The 14,973-nt window shown below is 40.8% G+C and overlaps 1 long non-coding RNA gene across 1 annotated transcript; it reads left to right on the top strand.

Annotated features, from left to right (window-relative positions):
• The first annotated feature begins 142 nt into the window (after window positions 1-142).
• Window positions 143-4,225, top strand: LOC148150095 (uncharacterized). The gene is made up of 2 exons (XR_015756821.1): window positions 143-780; window positions 3,840-4,225. It is a non-coding gene; the product is annotated as an uncharacterized LOC148150095 (long non-coding RNA).
• Window positions 4,226-14,973: the final 10,748 nt, after the last annotated feature.

Raw genomic sequence — 14,973 nt, 5'->3', positions numbered from 1 at the left:
CTGCAAGTATAAATTCTGATACAGAATAGGAATGAGAAAATACATATTCAGCAAAAAGAAAGCATGAGACATGAATACAGAACAATTGTGGATATATGGGCAAACAGGAAAGCATCTGTTTCCCCTCCTCAAGACACAGGAACTAACCCTAATCAAAGAGGTCAAAGTGGCCTCTGGATGGAAATAGATGCTGATAGAAGAAAAGATATGCCTAATCAATAATCTACAATAGACTGACGTCAAACACCCTTATGGGAATCAGAGATAAGAGTTTGTCACGGACAAGACAGGATAAACAGAAGTTGTGGGATCAGTCTTAAGGAAATCTGTGACGTAAGCGAAGCAGGGAACAAACAATGGAATAAGGAAAAATATGGGGATTCAAACTGTATAAATTTCGAGAGTTTGTTGGATTTGGTGTGCATTTTGTCATTACCTTACCAGGTAATTAGACAAAGCACCCATCTATAGGTGTACAAATAAATGGCTGATCAGAAATTAGTCTCGGACTGAAATTATTAAAGTGAGTGAGCTTTTGTGTCTCACAATTGGGGGCTCGTCCGGGATTTTCTTCCATCACCGGGGGGAGTGGCTGGCCTTGGACACTGGGAAGACGCGTCCCGTTCCCCATTGAGGAACGGTCTCGTGTCCCGGTTTGGTCTGCTCCCTTGGGTGACTGATGTGAATCCTATAAGAGAGACATCTGAATCAGACAGTGATAGGAGCTCGATAGAAAATACGGTGACAAAAGGGGCCAGGCAACTCTGTGCACAGACCAAGGTAAGAAAACTGACTTTTAAGTATTGCCTTGGTGGCCGGGATTGAGTTTTAGTAGTTAATAAGGGACTAACGAAGGAACTCAATATGGCTTGCGCTTTGGGTAAGGAAAAAGCCTCCGGGGAAACAAAGTAAGGACACGGCAATGGAATTGGAGGCGGGGTCCCTTACAACATTCCTCCGGAAAGTCCTTTGGGCAGGATGTTGTGGAAATTGGCAAAATAATACTTGTACAAGGGAGAAAGATGATTAAATATTGTTGCTTTGTATGGACTAAGGACTCCATTCTTCGTCCCGCTGTCTTCTGGCCAAAGTACAGATCGGACGAAGACTGGGTTTGTGAATATCTGAGTTTATATGTCCATGTGCGAGAGAGAGAGAGAGAGAATGAAAAGAGCTGTACAGCTGGTAGGAAGTTTAACCCTTTGTGATTTGGTTTGAGTGAACATTTGTTTGTTGGTGATTGAATGTTTGTGTTTTATTCCCAGGAGCTTGTGTTCCAGGACTGTTTTCAATCTGATTTTGTTATGGAAACTTAACATGATTTCTTTTAAGGTTAAGGATTCTATTGAAATTAAAAAAAAAGGAATGATAACTCCTGTTCTTTTTACAGATCATGACTGCCTTACTATCAGTTTCTAACTAATCTCTTTTATCTTTACATAACAGCGATTTATGGAGGACGGTTGAAGTTTCAGTTCAACATTAGATTGTGGTAAAAGCAAAATTCTATGGTTAATATCTGTGACCTTGGATTCAGCCATTGTTCATGCATTGGAAGTTGTTTTTTAAAAAATAACTTGAGTAGACAAATTCTTTTAAGGCAAGCTCAGATTATTTTACGACCTATAGTATTGTAATTGAGCAATGATTGGTCAGGACTATTTAAGGAAACTAATTCTGGATCTAAATTAAAGGACTAAAACTGGGTAATTACAGTGAATTGCAAAATTGGGAACTGTATGCATTTTGCATTTTGACTATTAAATACTGAAGAAATGAACGTAAATATATATAAATATATTTATAAGTTAGGAACAGGCTTTGAAGGTTAGTCAAGCATGAATTGATGAATTGGTGTTTGAAGTTATGGGGAGCTAGAAATATTGCAATATTTCTTTAAAAAAAAGAAAAAGGGGAAAAACGTAACGACTTATCCCCTTCGGGAGGTACCCATAGGGGACAAAGAGATTGGGTTTGTAAGTGCCCCCCCTCACCAGTGGGGAGGTCAGAACATTTAAAAAGGAAATGAAGGTCCTGGTTGAGGATCCGGTGGGATTGTCTGAACAAATTGATCAATTTTTGGGGCCCAGTCTGTATACCTGGGCTGAATTAATGTCTATTTTGAATATATTATTTACTGGGGAGGAAAGGGGACTTATACGAGGAACTGCCATTAAAATATGGGACAGGGAACACCCGATTGGAGATGGGGATGCTGGACAGGGAGAGGTGAAGTTTCCCCTCAGAGACCCCAGTGGGAAAACCAAAACCCAGAGCATAGAGAAGAAATGAGGGAATTGAAAGACCTGATTCTAAAAGGAATAAGAGAGGCAGTTCCGAAGTCACAGAATTTGATTAAAGCCTTTGAAATTAGACAGGAGAAAGATGAGACTCCCTCAGCTTTCTTGCAAAGATTAAGGGACTCAATGCGGAAATACTCTGGAATGAACCCTGAGGACCCAGTGGCACAGGGTCTTTTGAAAGTACATTTTGTGACAAGAGCATGGCCAGACATACAGAGAAAGATACAGAAGATAGAAGGATGGAGTGAAAAACCATTAGATGAATTGTTCAGAGAGGCACAGAAAGTGTTTGTAAAGAGGGAGGATGAGAGACAAAAACAGAAGGTGAAAATGATGGTAGCTACGGTTGATGAGGTAATTAAGAGGAGAATGGAACCAATAGTGGGCAACCGGAGTGGCAGGAGGCAGCATGCAGGACAGAGAGGAAAGGGGAGAGGGAGAGAAAGGGGGAACATTTGATAGAGGGTTTGAGCGACAGGGGCAGAGATGGAAGTCGCTACAGGCAGGATGCTATTATTGTGGAAAGATAGGGCATTTTAAGCGGGAGTATCCTGATCTACAAAGGGAAGAAAAGGCAATTCCGCTTATGAATTATGATGAAGAATAGGGGTGTCAGGGGTTCCTGCCCTCAGGGGCCCACCAGGAACCCTTGATAAACTTGAAGGTGGGACCCTGTAGGGAAGAGGTAGTCTCCCTAGTAGATACGGGGCAGCACGGTCATTGCTGAATTTTAAACCAAAGAAAGTAGAAATGTTAACACGGTCAATTACTGTTTCGGGGGTGAAAGGGGAAGGATTTACTGTTCCACTATTTGAACCTATGATGATAGAAGGTCCTAAAGGTAGGGTTACAGGGGAACTGCTGTATATCCCTGATATAGGAAGTAACTTACTGGGGAGAGACCTAATTATCCTTTTAGGACTGGAGATTGGAATTCAGGAAAAAGAATTAGTTGTACAACTGGCGATGTTGACAGAGGATGCAGAGAGAAAGATAGACCCTATTGTATGGGCTAGAGAAGGGAATCGTGGAAAACTACAGATCCCTCCCTGTTAATAAATTTAAAACGGAAAGGGGACTTTGTCTGTGAACGACAATATCCTATTTCCATAGAAGGTAAACGAGGACTGCAGCCAGTAATTGAGGGACTGATTAGAGATGGACTATTGGAGCCATGTATGTCTCCTTATAATACCCCCAATTCTACTAGTGCGGAAATCTGATGGAACTTATCGATTGGTGCAGGATTTGAGAACATTAAATCGGATAGTGCAGGTCAGGCACCCAGTGGTACCAAACCCCTATATGTTGTCAAGTAAGATCCCTCATGATCACAAATGGTTTAGTGTGATAGATTTAAAGGATGCCTTTTGGGCTTGTCCCTTGGCGGAGGAAAGATTTGGGACTATCCACCTATGAAATTTTATTTGGATTACCTTATTTGGGAACGCAGGGAGAATTGCCAATTCCTGAAACTAAAGATTTGTTTTTAAAGAAGTATATACTGGGCTTGTCCTCCTCTTTATCTTTCCTCAGAAAACAGGGTCTATTGGCACAGACTCCGCCCCTTGAATTTGCTGTTCATCCCATCCGGCCAGGAGATTGGGTCTTAATAAAATCATGGACAGAGACTAAGCTGCAGCCAGACTGGGAAGGGCCGTACCAGGCTCTTTTGACTACCGAAACGGCAATAAGGACGGTGGAGAAAGGCTGGACTCATTACATTCGGATCAAAGGGCCAGTGGACCCTCCAGTTGAGGAAGAAGTCTGGACAGCCGAATCAACGCAAGACCCGCTGAAACTCAGACTAAAGAGACTTTGAGTAATTGACTATACAGTGGCGACGCGAGCGCGGGATTATTTCTGTAAGATTGTATATTAAGCCTTTTTGTGTTTTAGCATAATGATCAGAATACTGGGAATGCTTAGAGTTATGATGCTAGTCCTCTTGGTATTGGGATTTTGTCACATATCATTTTCATATGTATTATTAATGGTTCCTGAGTCTGATAATCCACAAGTAATAGACACTGATATATGTAGCTTAGTAAATTGTGGGAATGTAGCTAATCAGAGACAATACCGCAACTCAGAGATACATCTTAAGTCCTATGGGGATGGCCTCGGGGATGGTACCTGGTATAATGGTCTTGTCACAATACACCGGGCCCCCTTTCGACCAGCACCGATTGTCCCGATAAAAAGTGTAACCCCATATATTTAACGATAAGGAAAACCACATGTCACGAAGCAGTTTTGGGAGGTGGCACTTATGAGGAAACATTTGGGATTGAAATGAAAGCAAATGGGAAGGAGTTTGTGGGCTGTTGTTTTCGAATTAGCATAGGACAGGGAAAAATGGGTAGAATTACTGGGTAATGAAATACAACCTTTCACCCCTCCCAATGATCCTAAAGTAGTAAAAATTATAGAGGTAAAGGATTTGAAACAGACCATCGAGATAGAGACTGGGTACGGGGATGCAAATGCCTGGGTTGAATGAGTAAAGTATACTGTAAAAAGTCTGAACAAAAGCAATTGCTATGCATGTGCCTCCAGTAGGCCAGTGGCCCAGGTGGTTCCCTTTCCGCTCGGGTGGAAGCGAGACAGGAAGGGCATGAAATGTATGATAGCCCTGTATCAGGATGAGACTGCATGGAATGATAGAAATTGTACCTCCCTATCTCTGATGTTCCCTCCCTTGGAGGAGAAAGATGCAAAAGATCCCCCCACATTTTCCGCCGCAGTTGGAAATCACACGTCATGTGTGTGCAGGCGAGGTACGAGTCGGTCGAGAGATTTGGGGGAGCTGAAATTATGTACAGAGATTAAGAATGTTAGCGAAACGGAGAAGGGAGGGAACTACTCAGCATTAAAGGTTCCCCGAGCGGATCTGTGGTGGTACTGTGGAGGAAAAATATTGAGACCCACCCTACCTCCGGATTGGAAAGGGATATGCGCAATTGTACAATTGGCAATTCCATTTACCCTGGCATTTGAGAAGGAAAAAATAGTAGAGAAAAAGGGAAGGGGTAAGAGATTACTGTTAGATACTTCTTTTGATGACAGGATTTATCTTGATTCGGTAGGAGTTCCTAGGGGAGTACCTGATGAATTCAAGGCTCGTAACCAGATTGCAGCAGGCTTTGAGTCAGCTCTCTTTTGGTGGGTAACAATTAATAAAAATGTAGACTGGATAAATTACATTTTTTATAATCAACAGCGATTTATAAATTATACAAGAGAGGCGGTTAAAGGAATATCAGAACAGCTTGATGCGACAAGTAGGATGTCATGGGAAAACAGAATAGCCCTTGATATGATTTTAGCAGAGAAAGAGGGTGGTGGTTTCTATCCTTACTTCCCTGATAGTAGTAGTCGGGGTATTGGTGGCCATTGGCTGTTGTATCATACCCTGTATACGAGGGCTCACCCAGAGGCTGATTGAAACAGCCTTGGTGAAATGAATGCCCCTGAGGGGAATCAGACAGAGGAACTTTATCAACTAAATAATAAGGAGATGAATGAGACTAAGATGGATGAAATCTCTGAAATGATGCTTGCGAATTTTGGGAACAATGTTTAAAAAAAAAAGAGACAAAAATGCAGAAGATAACAGATAGTAATGAAAAGAAAAAGGGGAAATTGTGGGATATAAATGAATTAATGTTATTTCTGCAAGTATAAATTCTGATACAGAATAGGAATGAGAAAATACATATTCAGCAAAAAGAAAGCATGAGACATGAATACAGAACAATGGTGGATATATGGGCAAACAGGAAAGCATCTGTTTCCCCTCCTCAAGACACAGGAACTAACCCTAATCAAAGAGGTCAAAGTGGCCTCTGGATGGAAATAGATGCTGATAGAAGAAAAGATATGCCTAATCAATAATCTACAATAGACTGACGTCAAACACCCTTATGGGAGTCAGAGATAAGAGTTTGTCACGGACAAGACAGGATAAACAGAAGTTGTGGGATCAGTCTTAAGGAAATCTGTGACGTAAGCGAAGCAGGGAACAAACAATGGAATAAGGAAAAATATGGGGATTCAAACTGTATAAATTTCGAGAGTTTGTTGGATATGGTGTGCATTTTGTCATTACCTTACCAGGTAATTAGACAAAGCACCCATCTATAGGTGTACAAATAAATGGCTGATCAGAAATTAGTCTCGGACTGAAATTATTAAAGTGAGTGAGCTTTTGTGTCTCACAATGGCTAAATTGCAGGCAATTTTAGTTTATCTAAACATGAAATTGGTTTTATTACTAAATTCATAAACATTAATGAGTTTCTTGGTCCTAATTGTGCACGTTATTTAGGAACTGGGGAGTCGCGGGGGTGGAGAATAGGAGCAAGCATGAAACGTATGTATTTCTATATTGGTGTTAAAGATTTGCGAAGTTAGCAGGCACTAACAGTCTAAACCAAACAGTTCGATTGAAACAAGGTCTGCTGTGAAGTATTACTTTTATTCACAAATGCAACTGAGAAAAGAAGAAAAAATATAACCGAGATGGGTCTCTTGTGGTGTCATGATAGTCTCCCTACCTCTGAGTCAGGAGGCCCGGGTTATAATCTTACCAACTCTAGAAGTGTGTCACAACATCTGTTATGGACCAGGCCTGACTCCTCAAAACACTTTTAAGCAGGTAGCCCAGACTGTGTCTTTGCTATTTGTTGTTGGTAAGTGCACAGTGGATATTCCCAGAGTGAATTAAATGATCTGACTGCAAAGTTTTAAACAAATAGAACTTATTTCAAAAATTACAGAATGAAACACAAAGAACAGAAAATAGAATACCGGGTAACTTATCCTCTCCAAAGCCTGATAGACTATCTGACTTAATGATGCTGTTCCGAAAATATTGGCAGCAGTCCCAATAAACACATCCCTTAGCACAAAGAGTAAAAATGAAACAAACCAGGACTTACAGGTTTTAAGTCAGACGGAGAGAGTACCAGGCTGGACTTAGCCCAGCAGCCTTTCTTCACACACACTGCTGCTGAACTGAATCAAAAACTCTAATCTGAACAAAGGCTAGCTGCACAGAAAAGCCCCTATGAGACATGAAAGCCTTAGGCCAGAGGCATTATCTATTCAGGGTAAACAAAAAGGGCCCCAATAAACCTTTCAAACCCAGCCTAGTTGGAGCCTGGCCAATTACCAACTCTCTGGAAAAACTCAAGGGCATAGTAATCTTGTAAAAAGACCAGCATTGTGACACATCCCTGTACATGTTAACTAAAAAGTATCTACATATAATGATATAACACCTTGAGTAAAGCACTGTGAAAAAAAAATTATGCTTACTGTGACATGCTCTTAACATATTTTTTATAACGGTTTTATAGTTTTTTTAATTCTGAAGATGTTGGCTGGATTTATAATTTGAGTATCTTGCAATCTAATATCAATTAACTCTTCAAAAGAGTCATTAGATTCCCAACATTTAACTACGTCACTCTATCCACAGATGCTGTCAGATCTGATGAGTTGTTATTCTAGATCTTCAGTATTTTGCATTTATTTGGGTTGTATGATGTATCGCATTAACATGCTCATATCGTTTAATGCACCTTTTGGTTTGTCTGCCCTATCCAGGGTTAAATGTACTCGTCAATCTTTCTAAATAATTGTATATAAAATCTGGACTGTTACAGTCTCCAGTATAAGTTTGAAAGAATTGAAGCGGTGGGGGGAGGAGGTTGAATCTGAATTTAAAACAAGGCATCAAGATTAGATTACCTACAGTGTGGAAACAAGCCCTTCGGCCCAACCAGTCCACACCGACCCTCCGAAGAGTAACCCACCCAGACCCATTTCCCTCTGACTAATGCACCTAGCACTATGGGCAATTTAGCATGGCCAATTCACCTGACATGCACATCTTTGAACTGTGGAAGGAAACCCACGCAGACACGGGGAGAGTGTGCAAACTCCACACAGATAGTTGCTAAAGGCTGGAATCAAACCCAGGACCCTGTTGCTGTGAGGCAGCAGTGCTAACCACTGAGCCACCATGTATACACCCAAGCATTTATATCTATTATACAAGCTTTATTTCATCCAAAAGTATCAGTAATTTGTGAGACATTGGAAGTGGAGCATTTTATTTATTGGTTAGGTTGATTTGTTGAAGTAGATTGTTCTATTCACTATAGGCAAGTGACCGATAATATTGAATAAAATAATCAGTTGCCCTGCTCTCCTCTTGTTTGGTTTTCATCAGTCTTTTCTGTGTGCCTTGGGTTTCAAATCCATCATAAGTTAAATTCTATTCCCTTAGCTAGGGCAACTGATCTGCATCAAAAATCTTGTACAAAAAAACAAATTGACCTTCCCTATTTATCCAGTAAGTTAGATGCAACAGCTCCTAAACAATTCATTTCAGAGTTTTTGTTTACTGATGGGAAGTAACATTGTTAAATACCGATAAAGCAAATGTTTTTGAAATATCACTGATAATGCAATATTTTTGGACCAGATTTGCCATGATAATCTCATTTTTTAAGAGCCATCATCCTTTGTTCCTATCTTACCTGTTAATGCCAGATATTATCTGATTCAACACTATTTTAGACCAGTATAGATATAAAGAGTGTTTTCTGTCAGCAGTGTATAATGCTATATTTGGAGATGGTGCTACAGTCTTTGGGTTATAAAATCCCTTTTATATTGAAAAGTAAAGTAATGCATGGATTTTTGGAGAGGACCTTTTTTTTACTGATCTGTTTTAAAACTCTCGAAAGTACATGGGATTTTGCAGAATTTCTTGTGCAGCAATCAGTGATTTGGCCAAACTGGCCTGCAGCAGTGTTTGTTAATGTATATCAGCTCCACGTCACCTAACCCTGTCTAAATATCACCATACTTGTTTCAACCTCACATATTTTTCTTAAAGGCATCAATGCTATTTTATTGCAAGTATTCAAAGTAGCTGAAAATTTCACATTCTAACTATTCTCCAGCTAAATAAATTTCTCCTTCAATTCCTCATTGAATTTATTAGTAACTGTCTTAAACTTTGTGTCTCCTAATTTTGGAAGTAATCACAAGTGGAAATATTTTCACTCAAGCACCCTAAATTTTAAAAAATCTCAAAGGCACTCCTTAAGCCTCTTTCTTTTAAAGTAACTTTTCAGTATTTTCTGAAAGTAGTCAGTTTTTTAAGTTAGAGTCCACAATGTCAGCTGAAGGAAATGTACGCTGTAGATTTCAAGCAGTTGATTCAATTTTCCAATTTCTATTATACACACACATGAAGGTAGTTTGAGCTTTTCCCTTCACTTTATGCTTTTGATTTTAGTGATGCATCATTTATCACGAGGTTGAATGAAATGTACCTTGTTTTTCATCTTCCATTAATGTAAATCAATTAGAGTGTATAGCATGGAAACAGATCCTTTGGTCCAACTCATCCATACTGACCAGATATCCTAAATTAACCTTGTCCAATTTGCCAGCATTTGACCCAAATCTCTCTGAAGACTTCTTATGCATGTACTCATCCAGATGCATTTTACACATTGCAATTGTACCTGCTTCCACCACCTCCTTTTGCAGCTCATTCCAAACATGCACCATCCTCTGCATGAAAACGTTGTCCCCTTCAAATCTTGCCCCTCTCTCCTTAAACCTATGCCTTCTAATTATATAACTAGAAATTATTTTGTTAGTGACAATTGTCAAATGTATAGCATGGCTTAATTTTGAGTTTGCTTTTTCAGACCCCTTATTTTAGTAGTCAACAGTCGAGTGCTATACAATTTTTGATTTGTTGTGGACATTCACTGGCAGATGGTCTAAAGTCTTGAGTTGATTCACAGGCATCATCAGTCCATTAAAAGTTGTGCCATAACATCTATAAATTGTGCGGTAAGCTTTTCCCTCAGAAAGAGTGGAATGATTAAAATGCATCCACGGCAAGCATTTTCAAGTTGAATGAGGCATAGTCATGATTTAAAAAGCAACAAGAATTAATGTTTTGAGTGTAATGGCAGTTTTTAAGACTGTAGATGCAAATAGAACAAAGGTGATGTGAAATAGCTCTGGGTTGACATGAGAAGCAGGATAGGATAGGGTTGTCACTGAGACCCTTAAGGTTATGAAAGAATAATTGAAATATTCAGCTTTTCCTGATTTCTTTTGGAGAGGAGAGAAACTGTCTTTGATGGAAGTAGCAATGAGCCATTATTTCTGAGAAGCCCATGTGTCAGAAGGGCTTGCTCCAATTTGTGTCAAATATCCTGAAACATGATGTGGAGGTGCTGGTGTTGGACTGGGATGCACAAAGTTAAAAATCACAAAACACCAGGTTATAGTCCAACAGGTTTAATTAACTAGCTTTCGGCGCACTGCTCCTTCATCAGGTGGTTGTGGAGTACACATTTGTAAGACACAGAATTTATAACAAAAGGTTACAGTGTGATGTAACTGAAATTATATATTGAGAAATATCTTGATTGTTTGTTAAGTTTCACATCTATTAGAATGACCATGTTAGTTTCACTTGTTTCATATGTAAACCACAAAACTTGTTTTAAAAAGTTACATTCTCAGGCACCTGGAAGTATTCAGGGGTGCCCTCATAAGAACAGGGTATGATGCTCAACTCATCGACTGCCAGTTCTGACGTGCTACAGCAAGGAACCATAATGACCTCCTCAGGAGACAGACACGTGCTGGAACTGACAGGGTACCCTTTGTTGTCCAGTATTTCCCAGGAGCCGAAAAACGACGCCATTTTCTTTGCGGCCTGCAACACATTATTAAGGAGGATGAGCACCTTGTTAAGACCTTCCTCCCACCTCTACTGCTCACCTTTAAATAACCACCAAACCTCAAAAAGATCATTGTGCGTAGCAAACTGCCCGGCTTTCAGGACAATTCCATACAACCCTGTTACGATAGGCGCTGCAAGACATGTCAGAGTGTAGACATGGATACCACCATTACGCGTGGGAACACCTCTCATCATGTACGTGGCAGATATTCATGCGACTCAGCCAACGTTGTCTATCTCATACGCTGCAGGGAAGGATGTCCTGAGGCATGGTACATTGGTGAAACTGAGTAGAGGCTACAGTAATGGAGGAATGGGTACCGCACAACAATCAACACACAGGAGTGTTCCCTTTCAGTTGGAGAACACTTCAGTGGTTCAGGACATTCGACCTCGGACCTTCGGGTAACCATCCTCCAAGGTGGACTTCAGGACAGGCAGCAGCGAAAAGTGGCCGAGCAGAGGCTCATAGCTAAGATCGGTACCCATAGGGAGGGCCTCAACTGGACCTTGGGTTCATGTCACACTACAGGTTATCACCATTGCACTATACACACACCCAGACACTCCTACACACAAGCACGCACACACACACACACAGGCACTCCTATACACACACTCACATACTCTCTGACAGAGACACACACTCCCACACTCACAGATGCACCCTCTCACAAACTTAGACCCCTTTACCCACATGCACACACTCTCACAGACACTCACAACCCCCCACCCCAGACACACACACACATACGCACCCAAACACACGCAAACATACACATATAAGTTCGTGGGATGAATTTGTACTTGCAAAGTTACATTGTACTTTGCTCAAAAACTGTAAGACTTTGTTAACTCAGTTTTTAGATTAGAATCTAAACATAATGGCACAGACAACAGCACACAGGGGGCTGACGCCAATTGTTAAAGTTAACCTGAGAATGTCCTATACTCCATGATCTGACCAATAAAGGAAAGCACACTAAATGCTTTCTTCACTACCCTTTTTAGCTCCACTTTCAAGGAGCTATGAACCTGCACTGTCTCTATTTTCAGCAACACTCCCATTAAGTAGGTATGTCCTTCTCTAATTTGCCTTTCCAAAATGAGTCTGATGTTGTACTTGTGACAGTCTGTCCAGAACATGAATTTATTGGTTGCTATTTCCCTTCAAGAATCTATTCCTCCTCCTCGTATATCTCATTTTCTTCCTCCACCTCATGAAGTTTTTGTGGATCAAATTAATGGTGACAAGAGCTGTGGTCTTACAATGACCAGCTGGTCTACTCCATGCACTCACTCTCTACATTTTGAGGGGCGCCTGCAGAACAGTTAAGTTTGCAGAAACATTGGTTCAGATTTTCTGATAGCTGTTTTTTTTATATTGTTGTCATATGTACCAAATAAGTGAAAAGTGTTGTTTTGCGTGCTGTACAGGCAGATTGTCCCATTACAAAATGCATCAGGAAAGTGAACAGATTTGTGGGAGTCCCACATCGCAGACTTTGAAGGAATTGCCTGAGAAATTGAAGATTCTCATGGACATTCCCCAGCATCTGGAATCTTTATGTAAATCTGGTGATTGGGAGGGTTCTGCTGAAGTTACTCAGTAATTCAGAAAGTATTAGGTACTTAAAACCTAATCTGACTCCTGTATAACCATTAAATTGACAACGTCCCAATATACAACACATAACCCTGACTAAACCTCCCCCTTAAACTCTCAGATATGAACCCGACACCCGTTGGAGTCAAATGCCTTCCATGCTTCCAGACCCAGCAACTGCACCAGCACTGGCACCCTCCTCCCAGGATCTGACTTACCCCCTCCCACCTCGGTCTGAAACCCAAAACTCTCCCAGTAAAACCAACAACTCCTCCTCACCCAATGGATAACATTCCAGCACCTTATCCTCCCTCACTGCCATCAGATATGACAACTGCCCCTGACACGAGACCTGACAATCTCCTGACCCTCAGCCCTGACTCAATAACAGTATTCCACCACCTCACCCCTTCCTGATCCAATGTCTTAGCCCCTCCCCCACTCCCAACATTATCACACCGAATGTAGCCAATCCCTGAAGCTGAACCTGACAGCCTCTCTGATCAGTGCATGACACCCCATCCTCAGCTGCCAGACATGATACACCCACCACCATCACCACCACAACCATGGGATCTGACCTCGACCACCATGGGTTGACTCCCCCCTCACTTTACTGGACCTGGTATCTCCCACCCACCCTAAAGACTTCATCACTTACCTTCTCCACACACCCCCACACCTTGTGCCCTGCCACCCTACTTACCCTATCCATCTGGCACACTGGTACTTTACCCTATGCTGATCTGGCTCCCTGCCTGCCTGACATACAAACGTGTCAGTTATTTATGTTCCTACTCTTTCATTGCAACTTTCAAAGTGGTCCTCTGAGGTGCTGAACTTTCAAATCATCGAATATGACAACATTCTATTGTGAAAAAGGAGGTGTAGTTTGACACTCCCTGCCTACCCTAAACTATAAAGGACCAGCCAAAATTTCTGACAGGAAGCTCTTCCTAGAAATGCAGAGCACTTTCTTCATATAAATAAAAATGGGCAGAGTGACAATCTATGTGTAATTGCCATTTCTTGTAAAATCTGGCCTATTGTTTGCTCTCTGATGCATGGCCTCTCTCAATATGAGTGTTGTTTATATGTGATTGGGTTGTCCAGTGAAGTCATCACCCAGCTCTAAAGCAACATTGCTGAGAATCCAACATCTGGCTCAGTGAATTGTCAGCAGGAATACTGGAACAGAGATGGATTGGTACAAATTGAATCAGTTATGAGTCTTCTGGGAAAGCAGACATTCGGCAGGTGATCACACAACAACTCTCTTAAAAGTGAATGACTGATTGGCATCATATTGATTGTTGATACTGATGAGACTGGTGCGTTTCTCATGTTTATTGATTCTGTTTCTGTCTGTTACATACAGTTCAGTAGAAGTTGATAAGATACACAGATTTTGTTATTTATGTGACATGATCTAGGCGGCAAAATTAATTTCATCTGTACCCAAAATGTTGAAGGGAGTAATTTATTTACATTTCTTATTGATTTTGCAAGACAGAAGAAGCACAAATCATTCTTTCAGGTCTATATTGGGAACTACTTTTACTTTGGACCTGTTCAGTAGCTCAAGTCTCAGTACAACTGCTGAGATGTGGGGCACAGTTGGCAGCCTTGGTTTGGAAAGCAAGTATTCATTGTGAATCACGTGGAGGCTAGCTACAAGGGAGCTTGGATGTATGTACAGAGTTTGATGCTTATTGATTATATATAGAGAGAGTGGATGACAGGATTCATTATTTTCTAACATTTAAAATGTTGACAAATGATATGATATTTTCATAAGAACTAATAGATTATTTAAGTATTTCTAAAATATGGTAGGTTGAAATTATATGAATCAACTATGTTTTATCTTTCAATTATCTCCCCTGAGCCAATCTGACTTTGATGGTTCATCTCCTCCTCCTGAATGTTTGAAAACCCAGGGCAGTATTGAGGTAGGATGTTTCATCTTTCAATTAAAATGTTAAATTGAGCTCCTATTTGCCATCTCAAGTTGGTGTCAAAGATCATGTGGCACTAATTTGAAGAGGGAAGATCTCCTTGTTGTCTTAGGCAACTGTCATCTCTTAATCAGCATCACCGATACCTGATGATTCGTAATCATAGAATCTCTACCAGTGCAGAAGGAGGTCATTCAGCCCATCAAGTGCACACTGATCCTCTGAAGAAAATCCCACCCAAACTCCACCCCTCACCCTGTCTTCGTAACATTGCACTTACCATGGTTAATCCACCAGCCTGCATATCCCCAG

This window comes from Chiloscyllium plagiosum, unplaced genomic scaffold (genome assembly GCF_037043375.1).
Source record: "Chiloscyllium plagiosum isolate Xiang-an unplaced genomic scaffold, Cpla_swu_hap1 HiC_scaffold_4, whole genome shotgun sequence".
Lineage (NCBI taxonomy): Eukaryota > Metazoa > Chordata > Chondrichthyes > Orectolobiformes > Hemiscylliidae > Chiloscyllium > Chiloscyllium plagiosum.
Note: the sequence above shows the minus strand (reverse complement) of the source record. Positions and strands in the feature narration are given on the sequence as shown.